Below are 9,899 nucleotides of genomic sequence, written 5' to 3'. Positions count from 1 at the left end.
TTTCACTGAAAAGACATGTTTCTCTATAATGCATCTGGCATTATGCAGCCATATACATTAACAGACAACAGAATATAACTAATGTTACCTTTTAGGCTATAATGCATGTTTAAAAAAAAAAAAGCATGATGAAAGACCTCACGACAGCACAGTCGTGATGAAGGGCTATAATGGCTGGACTGATTACCCATAATAACCCTGTGTAAAAGGAGGCAGCTTATGAGAGGAGCAGACTGCGGTATTACATTTAGATTACACAGCACACATTACCGCACGGCTCCAGAGAGACTTTACATTACTGCTTAAAACCAAGTTTAATGTTTATCTGGAGAACAGGCCCTCGACGTGTCTGTAAACTCAAATTAGAGCATTATTTAGTGTTATTAAAGGGATAGTTCAAGCAAAAAAAAAAGTCTGTTATAGTATTTTTGATGATCAACATGTCTAAAAAATTCACATTGGTAATTGATACCCTAATATTCTGTGTTAATCAAGATAGAATGTTCCTGAATGTCAGTTTGTTTACTGTGCTTTTGTGAACAGCAGGTGCCGGTCGTGCTGGTTCTCTGAACAGAGCTTGAAAAGAGTCCCGACTGCAAAAAGTCTGTGTGCATTCATGACCCATCACCTTCTCTTTAATAACTTGGTTAAAGCTGTCCAGAGAAGACAGCATGCACACTTTAGTGCACGAGTTTCCCGATTAGTGGTATCTGTTGAAGCTCAAAGGAAATTTAATTGTCAGATCGCTCATGCTGTGATATATACTAACAGCTTTTTCCTTCTTTGGCAGACTGACAGCAGATCACATGAAACTACAAAGCCAAGGCCTCTTTAGCTCTGCAGACACTGATTTACAATGGATATTAAGATAATATTCGAGAATCGAGCCGTTTTTGGAACTGAAACCAGAGCCGCTTCGGAATGACATCACCGTGACATCATACTGGCTGGCATACAGAAGGGTTCTGTTTGGAACACTGAGCATTATTGTGACTCTGAATGTAGACACTGTTGCCATGGTAACCACCGACCCCCTGACCTCACATCCTGGTATTTTGGAGTCACAACGGCAGGGCATTACCAGACCCGATCTACTGTATGTCTCTGCAATAACAGACTTCTCTGAAGCTATTCCTTCAGCTGTTTCTTAGACGCATTAATTAGACAAAAGGATGTGGAAAAAAAGGGTGGTGTACGTGTAACGGGTCCTACTCGATCTGCTCCGAACAGGACTTGAACCGGCATCTCAGGCATGGGAGTCCAGGGGAGTGAGGTTTACACGCACAGCTCTTACTAGCTTGCCTCTGTTACACTCGCCCCCATCCGGGTCACGGCACCAACGGTACTCGACCCGCTCCGATCGGGATTCGAACTGGCGTCTCCAGCATGGGAAGCGGAACTAAAGACTGCTTACTAGCTTGCTTCCGTTACATTTTACATATGTAAGCACGAAAACATAACAACTTAGTCAAAATGTTTAGCACTAACATGACTAGAGCTGTTGACATGACTACTAAATGGAAATAACGACATTAATATATAGACTGTAGTTTTCTTATTCACTTTGATAGTCACGTCACTATTACAATTAACACTATTCATAACATTTACTAATCAAAGAGTTCTTATATTTATTCTATTTCAGGTTATTGACCTGTGATTGTACCAATTTTTTGTGACTGATGTGAATTCTGTATATGAAATTAAAAAATATGAGATTTTAAGAAACTGAATTGGTGTCTGCATCTGGAAATATAGTTTGTTTGCATCTACATTCTTAAAAATAAAGGTGCCAAGACAAACTAAAAAAGGAGTTTTCACAGGGATGCATTAGAATTATTTGGGCTTCCCAAACAGCTTTCCATTGACTCTTATTTTTAAGAGTGTAAATAGAAATATTTTTGGCTGTATACATGGGCTACACTACCGTTTGAGGTCAGTAAGATTTTTTTTTTTTTTTTTTTTTTAAAGAAATTAAGACTTTTATTCAGCAAGGATGCATTAAATTAAACAATAGTCACAGTAAAGATTTTTTTTTAAAAAAAAGGATAAGGATTAGTTCACTTCAGAATTAAAGTTTCCTGATAATTTACTCACCCCCATGTTGTCCAAGATGTTCATGTCTTTCTTTCTTCAGTCGAAAAGAAATTAAGGTTTTTGAGGAAAACATTCCAGGATTATTCTCCATATAGTGGACTTCAACGAGTTGAAGGTCCAAATTGCAGCTTTAAAGGGCTCTACACAATCCCAGCTGAGGAATACGGGTCTTATCTAGCAAAACGTTCAGTCATTTTCTAAAAAATATAAATGTATATACTTTTTAACCACAAATGCTCATCTTGCACTGCTCTGTGATGCACGTTACGTAATCAGGTTGGAAAGGTTTCTCCTCCAACTTCAAAATTGTCCAACATCGTTGTTTTTACGTATTTTCACTTTTGTGGTTAAAAGTATATACATTTTTTTTTTTTTTCATCTTTTTCACTAGACAAGACCCTTATTCCTCATCTGGGATCATGTAGAGCCCTTTGAAGCTGCACTGAAACTGAAATTTGGCTCTTCAAACTGCTGATCCCCATTGAAGTCCAGAAATCCTATAATGTTTTCCTCAAAAACCTTAATTTCTTTTCTACTGAAGAAAGAAAGACATGAACATCTTGGATGTAATGGGGGTGAGTAAATTATTTTAATTTTGAAGTGAACTAATCCTTTTAAGTAAATAGATAATTCAAAAGAACAGCATTCCTAGATAAAAAAAAAAAGAAAAACAGAAAAAAATTAAAGCTGCAAGCAGCGATGAAAGGGCCCTCGCACCCGGGCTCACCGCCACCCATTGGCCTCAGGAAAACAGCGAACAGTGGGCGACATGCATGTAAGTGAGTAAATACAGGAGAATTATGCCAAAATCATGTAAAAGTGCCACATTTCCTGCTGCCAACAGGTGGCGCTATAGCTAACTAAATATTGTCATATAGACGTCTTTAGGCTAGGACTCTTATCACTCATGTGAAGTTTGGGGCAGATCAGACATAGTATACCTGAGTTACAACAGCTTCATCTTTCATGGCGAAACATCAGACTTTGTCAGGCCGCCACGGACACGCCCTTCAACGAAAACTCAAGATCTTTGATATTTATCATCGCTAAGGTCTTAAGATTAGACTGACAACATATGATGTTGATCTGATTAAATCTCTATGAGGAGTTAGGGTGCGTTCACACTTGTAGTTCGGTTCGTTTGGTTCATTTGGTCCGGACCAAAGAAGAAAAAAAACAACATTTAGTCCTGGTCCGGTTAGCGTTCACATTGTCAATTTTATCACCGAACCAAAAGATACCGAACCTTTAGGCATAGGGATACATTCACAACGTGATTGGTCGGATTTTATGACGTATTGCCTATTTTGAGACGGAACTTACCGAGCATCCAAAACAGTGCTGTTTTCTGAGGTAAATGCGCTCGTTGTGTGTGTGTAGCCTGCATGTGATGGTATTTTGGCCAGCTGGAAACTCGTAAAGAGCTTATAAAATGTGTAAAGTAGTCAAAACAGCGGCGGGAATCCATCCGTCACACACACAAACGATCTGCTGCGTGGAGACGCGCGTCTGATGCCTGTGATGGGCAAACTCGCGACTATGATGAGAAAAACTGACATGCGTGAAGATTCTGTCCTTTTTAGGGTCTCGTTTTCCTGATTTTGGTTCGGTTACATGTCTTTGGTCCGTGTTGCGTTCATATATCATTCGAACTGCACCAGAGTTCGTTTGGAAGCGGACCGAGACCCATCTTTTCAGCGGTCTCGGTCCGCTTGTTTGATGCGCACCAGGGTTCACACATGTTCAAATGAACCGCACTAACCGAGCAATCGCACCAGGGTTCGTTTTAATCGAACCAAACATGACAAGTGTGAACGCACCCTTAAACACAGTTTAAAACATGTCATTTCCTGTTGCCCCCAGGTGGCACTATGACTGTAACTGAACATTGTTATGAAGATGTCTTCAGGTCAGGACTCTAATAAAACATGTGAAGTTTGGGGCAGATCGGACATTGTCTGAATTACAACAACTTCCTGTTTCATGGCGAAACATCGAACTTTGTCAGGGCGCCACGGACACGCCCTTCAGTGAAAACTCTAGATCTTCGCAATTTAACGTCACAAAGGTCTTTAGAGTACACTGACCAAATATGACATTGATCTGATTAAAGCTCTAGGAGGAGTTCGTTAAAGTACAACGTCTGGAAAATGCAAAAAACGGTGAGTTAATTCAAAATATCTGACTTCCTGTTCGGAAGTGAAATGTAACGAGAGGGGCTGTACGTTAGATGGCGCTATCAAGCCATTTTGCCACGCCTAATGCTGCGACCCATAACTAGGGTGACCAGATTTCTCATGGTGGAATACGGGACGAGTGCGCAATATGACCATGATATAAGAAATTTTATTTCACTATATTATATATATATATATATATATATATATATATATATATATATATATATATATATATATATATATATACTGCCCTCCAAGAGTTTGAAAACACCCCTGGAAAAGTCTGGTTTTGGACGATATCAGCATAAATCCTTATAATTTTTTGGTGCAAATACATTACAGTAACTTGACATTATCCAGCAATAATAATTTTCATGTGTTCATTTCATTTCATTACATAATAATGGCAGTATATACATGTCAAAGTCAGACATGCCCCTTTGCCAGCTGTGATGCCTGGTTACTGGTTTAAACTTGGCCCAGGTTTGTAAAAGATTTTTGGGTCAGCACACCTTAATAGCTTCAACAATTGATTGCCAATTAAGTTTAGAATACAATGAAATAATTAGAACCCAGTTTAGGTCAGATAGCTGCTAATGCTGGATATTTTGATGAATCAAAAATGTAAGTTTTTTTCTATGTATAAACTGTTTATGTAATAAAATGTGTTTTTATAATTTGTGTTGTCCCTTACCAGTGCAAAATTATCACAAATTAAAAAGGATTCATGCCAATATTGTCCAAAACCCCACTTTTCTAGGGCGTTTCCAAACTTTTGGAAGGCAGTGTAGATATAAATATTTGTTATATATTGTTATATAAAAAGAAATTTACAAACAAGTTACAAACAATACAACAAATACGACAGAGATTAAACTTGTTTTTTCACATTTGAATATACTGACAAATATTTAATTAGGCTACAGTCCCTTTAAGACCGAATCCATGGATGTAATATAGGCTACTGACACATTTCCTGTTTTTACCCACCTGTTTACGTCCACTTAACCGACTGTATTTACGTGAGATACTCCACACGATGGACATTTTGAAAAACTATGTGTGCATTTGACCATTCAGGCGCGAGGAGAACTGATCGCGCGAAAGAGAGAGAGAGTGCGTGAGAGAGAGGCTTCTGGTCTGTGTTATTCAGCGTGATTCCGCCTATCCCGCCTTCACTAATCGATAACGAATTGTGATTGAATGGTAACTTTGTTCTATGACGAATTGATTAGGCTGTTCTTGTGTGACAGAACTCCATCACCCAGTTGAAAGATGAAATACGGGACAAAACATTATTTTTTTCTTAATAAGTCGGGACACTAAAAATAGAGCTGAAATACGGGACTGTCCCGGGAAAAACGGGACCTCTGGTCACCCTACCCATAACGGACGTAAATTTTCACCACTTCTGACGTGTGTGCAAAGTTTTCGAGCACGTTTAGGCCCTCAAAAATGCGATTTACTTTGGAGAAGAAGAAGAAGAATAAATGGAGCAATTCCAATAGGGTCCTCACACCATCGGTGCTCGGGCCCTAAAAATATAACGGTTTCTAACAAAATATGAAGCAGCACAACTGTTGGTCCAGCACATCCCACAGATGCTCAATTGGATTGAGATCTGGGGTATTTGGAGGCCATTTACTATGTAAATCTCATAAAACTATAAACCTTACCCACCCAAAACTTTAGTTGTTTGGAGATTAAACGTTTTTGATGTTTCATTGGTTCTTCGTGTCAGTATTTTGATTTCCAAGTTCTTCAAAACACCAGTCCAACACATGAGGGTTTACTAAAGAACTAAACTAAAAAGGTTATAGTGGATGTTAAAATGGCATTAGGCTATAAAACCCTTTTGTTTCTATGTTAGGAGTACAAATTACAAACAGACATTACTAAAGAGACACTCAAGGAAAACCACTCACACTTATGAACTCTGTACCATTTAATTCTATGAAAACGAGTCCTTGCAGAACATCACACAATGACAAGGATGTCATTTATCATATGAACGCTGCTCAAAAGAACCTTGGCAACAAATGCTATTTGTTTTCAGCTTTATACATGGAATTATTTACTTCAGTGGAAAAACCTTGGACTTAGAAAAAGTAATACACACCACTCAGAAAGACGCATGATGTGAGGAATCGTATTATAGAACAAAGTTCAAAGCTTCTTGAACAAGGAAAAAAAAATGTCCACTGGGAATTGATTGGATGGTTGTGGCTTTGCAATTGGTTGATCTCATGCAAGTGACAGTTTGCCATTTATTTTTAGATTACTCTCCTTCCTGATCGTACCTGCAGATTTAAAGATGTAAATGTCGACGAGCTTCAGATTTGTAGTGTGCTCGGCTTTACGTGATCAGACACACACTCTCAATCACATTACCCACTCTGCAGCTGTCTGCCTGTTAGTCATCAGCTGTAATTGTTCTCTTCAGATCTGCATCGCAGATCTGTGACTCCAATACCAGCGGTGACAGATGTGCTGCATGCTGAAAGCACATAAATATCCTGTGGAGACACATGTGGGGAACAATAAGTTGCTAAAACAAAACAGAGAGAAGGTCATATGAAGGACCTCTGAGGGTTCCACTAGTCACAGGACCTAGGACAATATCCCAACAAGCCTGCTGTTACTTACACAGCCACTAGATGTCACCGTAACACAGTGAAAGTATACCATGCACTTACATTTGCTAAACGCTGAATGTTAAAGTTCTGTTTAAAAATATATATTTACATTTCTCTGAGAGTGTTTGAAAGAATAAATGGATGGATTTAGCAACTTTAGCAGTTAATTCTGGGCATAAATTACAAGCTAATTTTCTATTGCCAATCATCCAAATTATATCATTTCATATGTGACCAATTTGAACCATACATAGGAAAGCATTGGCAGCAGGATAAAGCATGAAATGGACACCTGCTTGGCTAATCGGGAGCTCTAGCAGCAGCACTAGTTGGACTGAGATGGCCTACATGAGTCACATTCATTGTGCTTCCCAAACCAACAGCAAAAGAGACTGCCCAGTTTTGCATGTTTGAAAGGTTACAGATTTGTTCATGTTTATATTATAAAGCGACGAGAATATTTTTGGAGCGCCAAAAAAATAAAAAATAAATAACGACTTATATAGTGATGGCCGATTTCAAAACACTGCTTCAGGAAGATTCGGAGCACAAATGAATCAGTGTATCGAATCATGATTCGGATCGCTTGTCAAACTGCCAACGGCTGAAATCACGTGACTTTGGCGCTCCGAACAGCAGATTCGACACACTGATTCATAACGCTCTGAATCTTCCTGAAGCAGCGTTTTGAAATCGGCCATCACTAAATAAGTCGTTATTTTGTTTTGTTTTTTTGCTCCAAAAATATTCTCGTCGCTTTATAATATTAATATTGAACCACTGTACTCACATGAACTGATTTAAATATGTTTTTAGTACATTAATGGATCTTGAGAGAGGAAATGTCATTGCTGGCTATGGAGGCCTGACGGAGCCATCGGATCTCAGCTAAAATAGTGTTCTGAAGATGAACGAGGGTCTTACAGGTGTGGAACATCATGAGGGTGAGTAATAAATGATATAATTTTCATTTTTGGGTGAACTAACCCTTTAAGTTGTTTTGTTTTGGTCTCAGCTTAATAGTCAGCCTGGCCATGCTGATATTCATATTTTAAAGTAGTTTTGGTAGTGCCTAAAACACTTCTAATACCATCAGAGATAGCCATACTGACAAGTGAAAGTCAGTTTGATGGCCGATTAAGACCAGCAAACTACCTAAGGCTGGATTACTAAGTTATTTACTGATATGCTGATAAAAAAGATAAGCACACTAGCCTGTAGTGTCTGTTTCTTTAGCAGTACACTCACGTAAAGCAATATATACTACATAGCAAATAGACAGTCTACAATCAAATGGTGTCTCTTTTAACATAAATCGTCATGTTTGGCTTGGTTATTGTTTTCAGGCCTCCAATCTGTTGGAATTAAAATTTAAGCTTAAAAGGGCTCACCCCAATCAGCTCTACTAATCGCAAACCAGTGATTAAGAACAACGTCTTTAACGCTAGGAGATCAACACTAGTGTGCAGGAAAGTTTAGCAATGAAGAAAAAAACATGTAAAGTTCCAAACCAGCGAATAATCAAAGAACTGAGACCTATCGGATTCCTCTGTAACCCTACACAGCCTGGAGACTGATTGAGCTTTGGATTTTGATGGGACTTCCTGTCATGGCACTGCCCCATAATTCACCTCTGATTTGTGGTATTATCTCCGTACACTGCCCTTGTCTTCCTCCGAGTGTCACGCTTTGGTCTAATGGAAGCCCCCTGGCTGTCTGCGGCTCCTTGCAACCCCCCAGTATGCTTCCCATTACGGCTGAAAGACCGTTGAGACGGTCCCTCGCAACATGTGGTTTTATTTAGAGCAGGTGAAACAATGTAAGAAAATAGATCCGTCATTCACTGCATTCCAGGGGTCAGGAGAGAGCAACGTTAAATCATGGAAAGACTAATCCTGGAAAGATTGTGGTTGGACTTTACGGTGGTGCTGGGTAAAACTCTGTAGGGGTCTAAAAGTGCATCGAACCATTGCTAGCATGACTGTTATGGTGATGTGGAGCGAGATGGAGGCCTGAAAACATGCAGTGCACTCATGCCGCATTCACAACCAGGTGTTTTCACTCAAATCTCAGTCTAATTTGATTTGGAGAGTTTAGGGGGTGTTTTGTGACCCTTTATATAGAACATAAATGCTGTAAGCCATGTGTTTGATTGGCCCTTTTAGAGGTTTTAAATGGGACTTACATTAATTCTAGATTGATGGATGGATGCATGTTTCGTATAGACTAAAATGGACTAAAATTACTGAATGTAATCAACAAGAAATATTAGCCATATTGACCAAAGACCAAAACTGTAGCTGGGTCAGTGACGTGATGGGTAATTTTTTTGTCCAAAGGCCTTAATAATAATAAAAAACAAAGATATTTTATTCAAATTATGTAAGGTAGTACAACTAGATCTTTTATTGAATCCAAAAGGTTTAAATTATATTTTGCTACATATAAAGGTTTTGAAGTGTCAAAAAGTCATACGGTTTAACCGTCCAAAGGCCAATACAGCCATTTCATTAGTGATTAAAATATCTTAAAATGTAATAAATGTATATATTTTTTATTCTGGCATGATTTTATAACATCATATATTACCATAGTGAAAAATGGTATTAAAATTATGTGTAGAAGTTGTTGCTTTGCTATCAGAAAGAATGTCCGGAAAAATGAATTTCATTGATGTCATTTGGAGTAACCAATATAAAGGGACCATTTTGGATCAAGTCATGCGGTCAGTATCATGTGACAGGATGTGACATCATTCAGACATCTGCAAAGGACCACATGGTCATGAAGTAAAGTAACTAACTCTCTTTTAACTATTTGAAAAATTCATGTTTTCACTTGATCATACGCATGCCCCAAAACATCACGTCATTCGGTACAACCGCTATAAAACATGGAAAATGTTGTAATTTTTTAAAAACTTAATATAAAATGTTTGATTGTCCTTTTACTAGCTAGCTAGATATCAGCCTGTTAGCATTGTTTG

The sequence above is a fragment of the Chanodichthys erythropterus genome, chromosome 24, assembly GCF_024489055.1.
Source record: "Chanodichthys erythropterus isolate Z2021 chromosome 24, ASM2448905v1, whole genome shotgun sequence".
Taxonomy (NCBI): Eukaryota; Metazoa; Chordata; class Actinopteri; order Cypriniformes; family Xenocyprididae; genus Chanodichthys; species Chanodichthys erythropterus.
The sequence above is the reverse complement of the archived record's forward strand: the minus strand, read 5'-3'. Positions refer to the sequence as shown.